Source organism: Brachyhypopomus gauderio, chromosome 9 (genome assembly GCF_052324685.1).
Source record: "Brachyhypopomus gauderio isolate BG-103 chromosome 9, BGAUD_0.2, whole genome shotgun sequence".
NCBI lineage: Eukaryota > Metazoa > Chordata > Actinopteri > Gymnotiformes > Hypopomidae > Brachyhypopomus > Brachyhypopomus gauderio.
The window spans coordinates 25196174-25211263 of record NC_135219.1 but is presented as its reverse complement, the minus strand read 5'-3'; the positions used below and the strand labels follow the sequence as shown (position 1 = coordinate 25211263).

Below are 15090 nucleotides of genomic sequence, written 5' to 3'. Positions count from 1 at the left end.
TCAGATCAGAATTGAAATTCTCAAAACTGTTCATTCAGTCTCCACATCTCCTTGTCACTTGTGCACATCATAATTGCATTTCTCCTTGTGTTTAACATTTTGCAAATGCTTTTGTACATATTGCAAATGGACATGGACAGTTGTCTGTTGTTTTTTACATTATCAGTTGCTTATGACATGTTTATCAAAATGTGTTGTACGGATTGTCTGTTGAATTGTCTTACCCTCCCAAACATTTAGTCTTTATGTCATCGCCTAGGTCATTATATGCAAAAGTGCTGAACATGTTGTCAATCTCTAAGGCATCATTTTACATTTATTTATTTAGTTTATTTTTTTGTTACATTTTGGTAATTTATCCTAATTTGATTAAATTGTTTGCAGGTGAACATTAAGTTACAGTAAGAAAGGGAATTGGTGAAGGCTTAGATCAACCAATGGTCTCAACCATAGGTCAGAGGTGCGCAGAGCCGGAGTGGCTAATCGGGAGATTCGGGAGGATTCCCGATGGGCCGGCTCATGTCAGTCTCTAGTTTGGGCCGATTGGGAGGGAAAAATAATTTTGGGCCGGATTTGGACATGAAACTCCCGGGCTGAAAATGTGTCCCACTCCGGCCCTGGAGGTGCGTCTCATGAACCTTTACTGTAATTGGCAAACATTTATAGATGCTAAACACTGCAGTATCACAAAGTCTCATAATGGAAAGACAAGGCCATGTATAGGGTGAACAGCCAATAAGAGAAGTAAGACTGTGTGGTGTAGAGGGGTAAGACTGTGTGGTGTAGAGGGGTAAGACTGTGTGGTGTAGAGGGGTAAGACTGTGTGGTGTAGAGGGGTAAGACTGTGTGGTGTAGAGGGGTAAGACTGTGGTGTAGAGGGGTAAGACTGTGGTGTAGAGGGGTAAGACTATATGGTGTAGATGGGTAAGACTATATGGTGTAGATGGGTAAGACTGAGTGGTGTAAGGCTGAGGGGACAAAACAGTGAAATACAGTAAGGGCAACAATTGTGGACCATGTTTTACATGTAAGTCATGGTCTCACAATGGCTGAAGCTGGTTGCTGGGTGCAGCCGAATATTGGAAGAACAATTGTGTCTTCAATCGTTCAAACATTTAATAGAGAAAACATGTGTAATTCAGAAATGTACGCTCTGCTGTAATGCTGCACATTGACATACATTCTGACATATTAATTTTTATTTTTTTTTTGCATTTTTATACCACATAGGATATCAAGACTAGCCCATAAGGGTAGCATAGGTTCCATTTTCACACAACAAGAGGAGGCTGTATGTGCTCAGGTTGATTTGAATGTGTAGAGTAAGTTTTAAATTTTGCAGTTTTTCCAGTCAGTTGTCGGTCTTTTGAATTTCAATCAGATTTGTTTTTGTCAACAAATTGTAGTGCAAACAATAGAGTCAAACAATATTGCTGTACAAATTTGATTCCAGTCCAATTTCTTGCTATCAGTCTCCCACATACAGTCATGTGTAACTTTGTGTTCCATGTAAGTTTGTATGTGTGTAACGTGTTTGATATACCACAGAATGTGCAGCGTTCTTGAAATCAAAAGCTTAGCTAGTTTCCCTCAGAATATACAGTCTGCACTGACTGTGACTTATAGTTGCACTGACAACATGACTAAGTATTTTGACTGCCTCGTTCATAGGCAATGGCACACAGACTAGATACTCTGATGGCACTGACAAATTGACTGACCTAAATATTTGATTTTGGGGCAAAAACAAAGAATTTTGAGTGAAGTATGTGCTTTTGCATGTATTTCATTGAGTTTTGCTGTTTGCACTAACTGTTTTGAGAAATGCACTAGTTGTGATGCCAATGTAAACCATGATGTGAGAAATGAACAGTGTTGGGAATGTTACTTTAAAAAAGTAACTAGTTATAGTTACTCACTACTTGTAGTTGCACTACTTGTACTTGGACTACTGTAATAGTCTTCTAATTGGATGCTCTAAACAGTCCATAAAGAAGCTACTTGTACAAAATGCTGCAGTTAGAGTCCTAACTAAGGCTAGAAAATTCGATCATATTAGTCCCACTCTCGCCGCATTACACTGGCTTCCGATTAAATATCGCATTGAATTTAAAGTTCTTCTGTTAACCTATAAGGCGTTAAATGGTCTTGCCCTGACCTGAGCTGGGGGACGTATGGGCCCATTCCAGGAGATCCGAAAAGTCACTGTAGAACTCATGCTTGTGACAGTAGTCGCTCCATTGAGTCAGCTCACCTGTCCTCCACGAGACCACGGGATTGTGCTGGCGTAACCATGGATAGCCCAGCACAACGGGATGTTCAGGTGAGTCGATGATGTAGTACGTGAGGGATTCGCTGTGCAAGGCGCCTACCATGGTCGTGAGCGGGATGGTGCGATCACTGACCTCCCCCGAGCCGATTGGAAGACCATCAATCCCCTTGATGCGCATAGGGACAGGGCGGTAGGGATAGATAAGTCCTTGATAAAAGTCCTGTCGATAAAATTACCGGCTGCTCCGGAGTCTATCAGGGCTGAAACGAGACAAGGTGCGACACAACAGGTTAGTTTCACCGGCACCGTAAACTTTCCAGTGTCAAGCAGTGGATTGGCACACGCACTCACTTGCAGCGTGGGTCGGTCCTTGGGTTCAGCCGGGCACTCGCCTCTGAAATGTCCGGCCTCTCCACAGTACAGACAGAGGTTCTCTCGGATGCGTCACTGTCGTTCTGTAGGAGTGAGGCGTGCGCGTCCTATTTCCATGGGCTCTGGTGGAGATGGGTTGGTCGCTGGGACAGGTGCCGGACGAACAGACCTAGCAGTGTTTCTTCGGGATCTGATGAGGTTGTCGAGTCTAATGGACAAACGGATTAACTCCCCGAGGGAGAGATCTTCATCCTTGCACGCTATCTCAGATCTCAGAGAGTCGCTCAGACTCCTACGGTATATGGTGATCAGGGCTTTGTCGTTCCAACCCGTGGCAGCTGAGAGAGTACGGAATTTGAGTGCGTGTTCGGTAGCCGAGGTGTTTCCTTGCCGTAACTGGAGTAACTGCTCCCCGGGATCTTCTCCTGTACTGGAGTGATCGAATACTTCCTTAAAGTACCCTTCGAAAGCCGCGTAGGTCTGTGCCGCGGGGTCTGTGACACTCCATACCGCGGTTGCCCACTGCAAGGCTCTCCCAGTAAGGAGTGAGATAACGAAAGCGATCCGTGATGCGTCCGTGGGGAAAGCCGCTGCTAACACCCTGAAGTACAGAGAGCACTGGAGGAGAAATCCTTTACATAAACCTGGGGAGCCATCGTACTTTTCTGGAACGGCCATACGCACTGAGGGGGAGGCACTGGTCTGCGGTTCAGACACAGGTAAAGGTGCGGGGCTTGCAGGTGCGGGAGCAGCAGGTGTAGCTAGACCCTGAACATACTGGGCCAACGTCCCTACGGTTGTGTTCAGTTGGTGAAGGACATGGTCGTGGCTACCCAACAACCGGCCCTGGGACTGAACGGCCGCCAGTAGTGAAGAGAGGCCTGCTGGATCCAGGGTAGGTGAAGTATTCTGTGATGAATCAGACTCGTGAGGCATGTTCGGATCCATGTGCAGGTCAAGGTTTAATAAGGACAATCCAGAAACGTAGTCATACAGGCAGGGGTCGGGTAATCCAGATAACAGAGGAGATGTCAAAGGTAAGGCAAAGGCAACGTCGAAAGAACCAGGCAGAATCACACACAAAGAGACTAACGAGATAAAGGCTTGGTATGCATACTAAGAAAGAACGGCAATACTTCGCAATGAGCAAGGGGGCTGGCAGTGTTAAATACGCTTCAAAATCAAGTGTAATGACAGACAGCTGGTACTCTCTAGAACTCAGGGGAGTTAGACCTCTGGTGGCGAGTTCGGGGAGTGCAGGACCTGACAAATATGTGGTAGTATAAAGAAATACCCCTCAAAAACAGGGGAAGGAACATTTACCTGACAAATTTTAATGTTGCATTGTGTTCCATGTTTGAAAAGTGCTGGAATTTTGACTAACGTAGCCTACTTTAAAATGCTTTAGATTGTAATGGTATTTCATTTCACAACAAATAGCTGTCTGACTGAACAGTTCGCTTGTATTACGTTAACAAATAAATTTAGAAATAATACCGCGCAGCAACACAAACGTAATGTCAGGAGATACTGTAGCAACTACTACTCCTCACAGCGACTTCCCTAACGGACAGGCACTTGGCCACTCAATGAGTCTTAGCCCTTTAAGTGACACTGGGGGGGCGGAGCCTGCACATGCCAGGGGTGCAGCAGGCTAGTGGGGAAGACGTGAGAGAGCGAACAGTGCTGTTGTTCAATTGCGTTATCAATAAAGTTTCCCTCCTCTGGATTTTTGGATTAAGCAGTTTCTGCCTCGGTTAGCGAACCTGCTTCAATACATTGTTAAAAATGCACTTCCAATAAAGTGAGTATTGGAAAAATTAATTTTGTTGCTGAATTTAACTACTAAAGTAACTTGTAATCTAACGTAGTTACTTTTAAAATCAAGTCCGACTTAACATTCTTAGTACCGGGCTGATAAGACAGCGTAAAATCGAATCGCCCTTCAGTCTTCCATTCATCACCCTCTCTGACCCTGACCAAATTGTTTTTACCCACAAAAAAGAACCCGGCTCCGGCAGGGGAGGTGGAAGGTCGAATAAAACCTGCTGCCAGAGCCTCTTGTATATACTCCTTCATGGCCCTGTGTTCCGGAACGGCCAAAGAAAGAGACGACCCCTAGGGGGGCTAGACCCAGGAAGCAGATCGATAGCGATATCATACGGCCTGTGGGGCGGTAGGAAACTAGCTTTCTTCTTACTGAATACCTCACTCAGGTCGGGGTAGTCGGAGGGAACTTGAATGAGGTCCATGGGTTCTGGAGGGTGATCGGTAGGAGACTCGTCTCTTTACACGTCTCCTCAACTCCGTACAGTGCGAGCGAGCCAATCTACCTCTGGGTTGTGGTGCTGCAACCATGGAAACCCCAGCAACTGGGAGGCACTTATGACATAGAGGGTGAGCTTTTCCTTATGACCCCCTATATTCATCAACCTGTATAGTTTGTTTAATAACTTCCCCAGAGGGAAGTTCCCCACTTGTAAAGCTGCTTAGTGACATCAACTGTTGTAACAAGCGCTATATAAATAAATTTTGATTTGATTTGATTTAATTTTACATTACCCTTTGGACACAGTTTTTATCATGAAAAGCAACTTAAAGGTCATGTTGAGCTGGTCCCAGCCTGCAGGGGAAACGCCCACTTCCTCTTGAACACACCCCCAACCATGCACATTCCCTCAGCCACTCCCTTGCACACAGTCTCCCATGTACTGACACATGGTAAAGATGTTCCTCTGCCACCCTCGCCCAGTGCTTCTTCCTTAATGATGCATCCGGCAAGTCAGTCGGAAAAATATTATAAACAAAATGAATGATAGTATTTTTATTTTTGGCAGCCCCTATCACATTAACAGATTCATAAATTAAACTCAAACAAACATTTGGGATTTTTTACAGTGTGTCCCTCTTGTTCCCATCAGGCCCCAGGTTAATTTCACCATCAGCATACCAGTCTGTGCCAGCATTCCCCCTTGCCCTAGTTCTTAAAGTGGGTCACCCAAGAAGCGGGTCCCATTATCAGCACATCTAACTGTCACCTGAAATGGATTGTTTAATTAAAGCTGGTGAAGGTATTTTAGCGAGAGGCTCAGAGGTGGTCATGAAGACATCCACGCTGGTGCCATTTGTTAATGTTATTGCAACGGCAGCAATGAGGGAGCGAGAGGCAAGGGGTTTGTTTCGTAGTCTTTAATATCCATAATTACTTCAACCATAAAGCAAACGCTGACAGTGCAGCAGAACAAACTCTTGGTAGTCTCAGGTGTTAAACAGTGCAACTGGCATCGATAACCACTCAGCAGACAGCAGAACCTGCAGGCCTTTAATAGTTCCAGGTGAATGAGAAAAACAATGAGTTAACAGGTGCAGGGAATAAATTAATAATATGGAGATAATGAGTGCCTGGGAGGAAGGGTGTGTGTGAGTGGAAGTGGGCATGTAACTCATAGGCTGGGATCGGCACAGTGGGACACTTTTCCTTCTTGTTAATCAAGAAAATTTAAATTAAATGTAACCACACAGAGAAGGAGCTTGTATGCTAGTTGCTAGGCTGTAAAATGGGTTTACATAGGTTCTATAACAAGTGGCACCTTTCTGTGGAAGACAAAGGGGACTTTTATTGTTAAAACTTGAGTTTTGATGCTGTAATGGATGTTTACTGTGAATGAAACAATAAAAAAAAAATGTTTTAAGAATTGTATGTCTTCATCCTATTACAGATTCTCAACAGGACACACACATTTCTAAGAATACTGCAAATTTTCCCTCTAAATACACAAACTATATTCACAAACTCCAATGTCAAATGGCACTCACTAAAAACTGCTCAAGGAAAAAATCTAGAGCTTAAGAAAAACCTTGCATAGTCCTCAAACCAAATAATAAAAAACTGTAGTTTGGTTTAGTAGCATGTGAGCACTAATTAGACACTGTTTTGCAAAAGCTAAATCTATTTGGTTACTGCATCTTTGTATATTCTGTAGGAAAGGATCTAAGAATATATTGCCAAAAAATATTATTTTAAGTCCTTATATGAACAATAAAGAGAAATTAAACATGTAACTATGGGTTGAGAAAAATGTCATAGTCCACAGAGAAATTTCACAGGGAGTGATGTTTTGTATCGACCAATTATAACATGACCATGGACCATCCTTGGCAGACTGGCAGCACAATTTGTTACATTTTTTTTTCCCAGGGACATCCAGTGTAGTCCTTTGCCCTATGATGTTCCAGCCTCTGCAGTGCTTTTTGACCATGTAACGGGGGTCCTCAGACGACAGAGGACCCACGGGGTTTTTGTTTGATGGGCTCAGGAGCAAACTCCAAACACAAACAGTGAACTGAGGCCTCCGCGAGGAGCGGGAAACGCAGAAAACAAAAGCAGAGAACAAGTCTCTGAAAATACCAACTAAAAAACACACGGAGGCAACGGCTCGACGTGTCGGTACAAAACTGGCACACAAACGAACAAAACAAGGAAACCTAAGAACCAAAAACACACGGAGGCAATAACTCAACGTGTCTGCACAAAACAGGAGCACAAACGAACAAAACAAAGAAACAATGGTACAGGAAGGAAACAGCGAAGGAAAACTTGAGGTAGGCCAGGAAGGGCGCAGGAGAGAGACTCGAAGAGTAACAGGGGAAAGACTAAACAAACGAGAGAGTAACGCACTAGAGAAGAGCAGTATACCGGCTGGCAGTACAATCGAGAGGCAACAAACAACTCAGCAGTGAGGCACTGCAACTGTGCCTGTTAAATAGGGGAAGGCACAGCTGCAGGTCCTCACCGCTGATTGCGTCTCGTTTGCGCATTCAGTCTAGCACTCCTTCTAGTGGCGACCGGGGGGACGGTTCTGGACCCAGCCCTGACAGACGTGGGTAGAGTGCGCCCTCTTGTGGCGATAGGGGGAACGATCCTTGGTCCAGCCCTGACAGACCACATTGAATCAAGCCTTGTCAATCTATATGTTTTCAGTGTGAATTGGCCAGGATTCACTTCAAACTATCAATAGTATTCTCTGGATGAAGACATAAACAATTTATGCACAAAAAATGCAGAGAGCTATACGGTAAAGTGGTAAGTACTTGTGTATATATGCATTTCACATTTCTTTCACATGATCAAATGTTTTTTTTTCATGCTGTGTCTTCATTTGTTTGATGTAGAAACATTTCTTATGTTGTGAAAATTTGCCTTGTTCTTCTGTGATTCATGTTTTTATGTCTTTGAGTCTGATGGCATTATTTACCAAATACCATGGATCACTATCACTGGTTCTTTCTCCTGAATGAAGGCCATCTAATGGTATTTCTGTGAATTCTGAATGAAGTGTGATTATTATCTAATAGACATGGAAGCTGTACTTACTGCTTAGTTTTTCAAGCCATAGTTGATAACATTGTCAACCGCAATATCATTTGTAATGTGGTTTCTTTCTTGTCCTTGTCCTCCTCTCCTCTGTGCTCTTTCTTGCTCCATTGTGATCATTGTTTAGTGTTTGTGTAGCCAATCAAATTTTTAAGTTGTAATCCAATCTAAAATTCAAAAGAATCATGGGACAGAACTTGTTCTGTGAGACTGTGCCTGGCTGGCTGCGGATGATAAGCAAACGGACCCGTGAGGATTTGTTTTTTCTTCTTTCATAAGGATCCAAGCGAGAGAGCGTGTTTTCACACTCTTCATTTTTTTTCTTTAGAAAGGTCTAAAGACGATGCACTAAGGTGACCCACACACACATACCTTGACGTGCATTTCACAGACACTCAAGACGAATACCTTTCACAGTGGAAGTTTTTTTCTCTTTTTTTGACCTGGTAGAAAAAAAGGTTGTAGTTTAAAATGTTGAAAAAAAGCACATCCTTGCATTGCGAAGTTGAAAGTAAAAATTCCTACCACGGTATGCTCAGGCCTGATATTTCTTTATTCAGACTCTAAGGTAGTACATTGCTATCTGACCCACCTAAACCAATTTCTCATTGTTCCTTTGTTGTATGCACAAGGGGATTTGAGTGTTCCTAGCATACTAGGTTACATTTGCTTACCTTCATAGAGAACAGAGTAGATCATTCTGATTAACCCTGTCTTAAATTTTGTTTACTGGGATATTAGCATGAGAAACCAGATTCCTGGTGTCTTCATTCAATCTCAGAATGCATATGATTGGGAAAAATTGTAAAAAAAAATAAAATAAATAAAAACCTTGAGGATAAAATTTTATTTTTGGAAAATAGTGAGATTGTAGTTCAATAAGGTAGTGAATGGATTGTATTCATGATATTGGTTTATTAATTTTTTGAAGCTTTTATGAGGGAATGTGGATCTTTTCAGACTTACTTTGGAAGATTTCCATTATGTTGATGGATGGGGTTTTAAGGAGTTGTATGATATTGTAGGCTTTTTGTCCACAGGGGCTCTGTATGCACTCTGAGGGCTAGAAAACCATTGCAAAACCATTCTGTTAGCTATTTGTTTGCATGCATCAGATGAGAGGTTAAGAACACAATATAGGCCTATTTCTGTTTCACAAATAAATCTTCTGCTGTAGTGTTATGGTCCAAACCACACAGCAATTTTTACCCAGGATAGAGACTTAATATTCACCTATTCAAAAGGAGAGTGTTGAAAATATCTGGATTTAATTAATTATTTTTGGCTCCAAATGCAGTCCCTTGTGGACCGAGCTCTATTTGGTGACTCTATTCTGTTATATCTTTGATTAAATGATAAAACAAAGGCTCTGCTCTGGACATACAATTTTCAATTTGTTGTTTTTATATTAATGGTTCCAATTCCATGAAGACTACCTAGATCCCCCCACATGCTGTGGATAATTTAGTTTAAATATGTAACGGTGAGGGTAGGCAGCACGACGAGGCGAGTGCATTAAGAGCATACACACACATTTATTCACACTTAATGTAGCACATGCAGCGCACATCTACAAACACACTGCGTAAGCACACTTTAAATAGACTAAATACATGAGCCCCGCACCCACGGAAACACATATATAGACACAACTAGACGCAGACGACACAAACACACGCCATAGGGAGGAGTCCAGGGCTATATCATGACAAAATTTACTTGCTAGATCTCCTCCCTCTGGTCTTCTGAGCAAAACATGGACACAGGATTACATTAGGAAACAAAAAGAGGAAATGTGGTTTGAGGAAAAACCTCACATGAAGCAGTTGGTCTGATATGATTTAGAAGAATGAAAACCATACTGTTAAATATTTAGAAGAATATATGAAATTATGAGAATAATGTTAATTATTATTAGCAGTAGTTGTAGTAGTAGTAGCAGTAGCAGCAGTAGTAGTAGTAATTGAAAACTTTGAACATTAGTACCCAGACTGCAGTGCTATCCCTCATTAATAAGTCTGATTTCTAACAAGCAAAAACACCACCAGTCAGAATGGCCGAGCGGTCTAAGGCGCCAGACTCAAGTTGATAAAACTTCCAAAAGTTGGGATTTCTGGTCTCCCAAAGGAGGCGTGGGTTCATATCCCACTTCTGACAAGTGTTTTCAATCAACAAATGAATCTAGTTTTGATAGAACTACAAACACAATAGCTCATTATATAATGAGTAAATGAGAGAAATAAAGAAACTCTTGTGACATTATAAGTGAACTAGCTTCAACATCAGTCAGAATGGCTGAGCGGTCTAAGGCGCCAGACTCAAGTTGATAAAACTTCCAATAGTAGGGGTTTCTGGTCTCCCAAAGGAGGCGTGGGTTCAAATCCCACTTCTGACAAGTGTTTTTCAATCAACAAATGATTCTAGTTTTGCTGGAACATTCAACACAATAGCTCATTATATAGTGAGTAAATGAGAGAAATGAAGAAACTCTTGTGACATTATAAGTGAACAAGGTTCAACACCAGTCAGAATGGCCGAGCAGTCTAAGGCGCCAGACTCAAGTTGATAAAACTTCCAAAAGTAGGAGTTTCTGGTCTCCCAAAGGAGGCGTGGGTTCAAATCCCAATTCTGACAAGTGTTTTTCAATCAACAAATGATTCTAGTTTTGCTGGAACATTCAACACAAGAGCTCATTATATAGTGAGTAAATGAGAGAAAGAAAGAAACTCCTGTGACATCATAATTGAACATACTTCGACAATGTAAATTCAGGTTTATTGCTTTTCTTGAAATCTTCGGTTTTGACTGCCTAATCATTAAACATCATATGTGATCTAGCTCATGAACTACAAAATAGCCTGGAGTGTTATAGCCTTCCAGGACATGTGCTGGTCTAAACATTACACAAATCTAATATATGCTTTTCTTCAGTGTCCCTAAAACTGAGTAAAGCTGTTTAGTTTTGAACTTTTGTTTAATGTTTTAGTCAGAATATGAACATTAGGCTGTGTACATTTGGCAGAAACATGATCTGTAATTTTTGTTAATATTAGCATTAGCCTACTGGTCATTATGAAAGAAAAACCCACAAAACTAGCTCATACACTGAATTTACTCTAGATGCATTCACCACAGATAGACCAAACCTATGTTCAGGGTGACTAACATAACTGTAACTTGAGAAGATGAATTCTCTTTGCTCTCTCCACTACTGAGTGTGAAAGAAAATCTCCATAAATTCTGAACTGTCAACATTCTGGTCAACATTCCTGGCTCCACCACACTAGTATTTATTTTGTGGAGGAGAAATAGTTTACTTGTTCACAGACACTGAACAAAACGGACGTATTCTGTCTATGTGATCTGCTGAGCTGACTTGAACTGAGAGCAGTGGTGGGTAGAGATCTATTGTTACAAGATTACAACTGACTGCTGAGTGGTGAGAGATTTCAGGGACTCAAAGTGTTTGGTGTTCATGAGCTAGTTCACATGTGATGTTCAAGGAAGTGAAGGAAACTACTGCAGTCTGGACTCTTATGTCCAAAACCACTACCTCCACCACTACTACTACAAGGAAATAAATGGAAAATGTAAAAAGATTTCCCACCCTAGTAGTCATGTTAACTAGTTAATGTAAACATGGACATCCAACAGCAAACACACCACTTGAAGTAAGTCAGTTGTTCCAGATAGCATTGTACAGTTGTGTTAAGAATTGCCTCCCTCTGTAATTCTGAAATATCCAGTCTGTGTCCATTAGAATACATTGGGCAGATATTAAATGGATTTGTAAACTGTCATGAAATAGTCTAAAGGAATTGTGATGTGTAGCAGAGAATTGTGTTGCAGATTTATTTAATAAAATCCAAGTTAAAGTAACATGAACAGTTATTCAGATAACGATAAGAAACTATAACAAAGAACATGCTAACACGTTTATCAAACAATTTTTATCAAAGTTTATCTCACTCCAAATCATCAATTAGTGAGCACAGGTGAGGCTGTAAACTAGGATTGGGTGCATTATATGACAAGGTGACAAAACTTTTGTCTTGCCAAAATCTGACCTTTCTGTGTTCATTAAATGATCAATATTTCTGCAGTAAAGCAAATTTATTTTCATAAATTAAATCTCATTTGGGAGGGTTTCAGCTTTCATATGAGTCATTTCTAAAACCAATCAATGAATTTAAAGTCAGGTTATAAGCTTTTGCAGCCCCGTCGACAGGGGGGGACAACCGGGTCTGTTGTCCCGGGCCCCAGGGCCAGGGGGGCCCATCAAAGAGCCCAGCTATTTATTTTTTATTTAAAGTTTATAATTTTAAATAATCTTGAAATCTTTCATTAATATAAAATTCTGTCCTCAAAATAAGTTCAATGGCTAAAATATATATGTTTTTTACCTATCTGCATATTTTCCATTAAAATACCCCCGCCTCCCACTGAAAAATGGTTTGATGCAGCACCGACCGTAGCTGGCTGGTACCCTCCCAACAGCGGGAAATACAGTGGTGGATAGTTAAAGTAAATACAGAAATCTGGAGGGCAGAAAAGAAAGGAAAAACATTTACCTGACGTATTTTAATGTTGCATTGTGTTCCAGGTTTGAAAAGTGCTGGAATTTAGGCTAAAGTACTTGAAAATGCTTGAAATTGTAACTACTTCGTTTCACACAAAATAGCTGTCTAACTGAACAGGGGTGGGTTTCCCGAAACGTTCGTAGCGCTAAGTACTTCGTAACCTCGTATGAAACATATGAGGTTAAGAAGTACTTAGCGCTAAGAACGTTTCGGGAAACTCACCCCAGTTCTCTTGTATTACGTTAACAAATACGAACCTCTTGTAATTCCAGGACGAAACATGAGAAAACGTGAAGACGTTAAGATTGGGCGTTTTGAAAATAAACCACCATTAAATAATGTGATAAAAAGCAAATTATTTCGAATCATTTCGAGTATACGTATAAATATTTATCTTTATTAAGTTTAACGTTCTGGGAAATATTGAAATGGACCTTGAAAGAGACGTACAAGTGCTTGAATTCCTCCTTGTAAATGTGTATGAACCCGGCAAACATGACTTTGTTCTTTGCGCTGAAGCACATGAAACTTTCTTGTCCCGGGCCCCAGCCAGACTGTCAACAGGCCTGAGCTTTTGTTTCCACAACATGGATAAGCGACAGAACTTATGTCAGGGACTGTATGTTGTGTTTGATTCCTTGTGCCTTTGTGTTGTGGTAGTTCCCGGTTAGGTTGTTTGCCTGTTTCCCGTCCATGTTACACTTCCTGTAGTGTTATTTGTAGTCGCCGTATGTATTAGTTGTTGGTATTTCTGTTTCATGTCATGTGATGTCTATCTGACATGTCTTCCTTTATAAGCCCCATAGTTGTGTGTCCCTCATTGCCTGCTTTCCCTGTCCTGTTTAATTGTTTATCTTGTTTATTACAGTTTTCTCAGTCGATTTGGTACATTTCTCACATCATGATTTACATTGGCATCACAACAAGTGCATTTCTCAAAACAGTTAGTGCAAACAGCAAAACTCAATGAAATACCTGCAAAAGCACATAATTCACTCAAAATTCTTTGTTTTTGCCTCAAAAGCAAATATTTAGGTCAGTCAATTTGTCAGTGCCATCAGAGTATCTAGTCTGTGTGCCATTGCCTATGAACAAGGCAGTCAAAATACTTAGCCATGTTGTCAGTGCAACTATAAGTCACAGTCAGTGCAGACTCATATATATATAATTTTTTTAGTTTTGATGGAAACTAGCTAAGCTTTTAATTTCAAGAAGGCTGCACATTCTGTGGTATATCAAATGAAACAATACGTTACACACAAAATACAAAGTTACACAGAACACAAAGTTACACCTGACTGTATGTGGGAGACTGAGAGAAAGAAATTGGAATCAATTTTGTACAGCAATATTGTTTGACTGTATTGTTTGCACTGCAATTTTTTGACAAAAACAAATCTTTTCTGAATCTGAAATTCAGAAAAGACAGACAGCTGACTGGAAAAACTGCAAAATTAGAAACTTACTCTACACATTCAAAACAACCTGAGCACATACAGCCTCCAGAGAAAATACAGAAAATGGAACCTCTGCCACCCCTATGAGCTAATTTTGATGTCCTATATGGTATAATAATGCAAAAATGCAATACAAAAAAAATGTATAACGTCAGAATTACTCTAATGTCAGTGCGCAGCATTACAGCAGAGCGCACATTTCTGAATTTACATAAATTTTCTCTTTGAAATGTTTGAACGATTGAACACAGACACAGTTGTTCTTCCAATATTCAGCTGCACCCAGTGACCTGCTTCAGCCATTGTAAATCCATGACTTACATGCACAACATGGTCCACAATTGTTGCCCTTACTGTATTTCACTGTTTTGTTCCCTCAGCCTCACACCACACAGTTTTACTCCTCTTCTTGGCTGTTCACCCTGTACATGGCCTCGTGTTTCCATTATGAGACTTTGTGATACTGCAGTGTTTAGCGTCTATAAATGTTTGCCAATTACAGAAAAGGTTCATGAGACGCACCTCTGACCTATGGTAGAGACCATTGGTTGATCTAAAACTTCACAAATTCCCTTTCTTACTGTAACTGAATGTTCACCTGCGAATAATTTAATCAAGTTAGGATAAAATTACCAAAATGTAACAACAACAAAAAAAGTAAAATGATGCCTTAGAGATTATGATATCATGTTCAGCACTTTTGCAAGTAATGACCTAGGTGATGACCTAAAGACTAAATGTTTTGGAGAGTAAGACAATTCAACAGACAATCTGTTTTGAACGGATTTGAACACATTTTGATAAACATAACAAGCAATTGATCATTAAAAAACAACAAACAATTGTCCATGTCCATTTGCAAAATGTACAAAAGCATTTGCAAAATGTGAAACAAAATGAGAAATGCAATTATGATGTGCACAAGTGACAAGGAGATGTGGAGACTGAATGAACAGTTTTGAGAATTTCAATTCTGATCTGAGAAATGAACCAAATCGAATGAGAAAAACTGTAAATACAATTTGTCTCCTGCAC

At 40.7% G+C, this 15090-nt stretch overlaps 1 long non-coding RNA gene and 1 other non-coding gene across 2 annotated transcripts; both read left to right on the top strand.

The window, feature by feature from the left end:
• The first annotated feature begins 353 nt into the window (after nt 1-353).
• Nucleotides 354-1081, top strand: LOC143522600 (uncharacterized). The gene is made up of 3 exons (XR_013133071.1): nt 354-460; nt 624-891; nt 959-1081. It is a non-coding gene; the product is annotated as an uncharacterized LOC143522600 (long non-coding RNA).
• Nucleotides 1082-10303: 9222 nt separating this feature from the next.
• Nucleotides 10304-10413, top strand: trnal-caa (transfer RNA leucine (anticodon CAA)). Its single transcript has 2 exons — nt 10304-10341; nt 10368-10413. It is a non-coding gene; the product is annotated as a tRNA-Leu (tRNA).
• The last annotated feature ends 4677 nt before the right edge of the window (nt 10414-15090 follow it).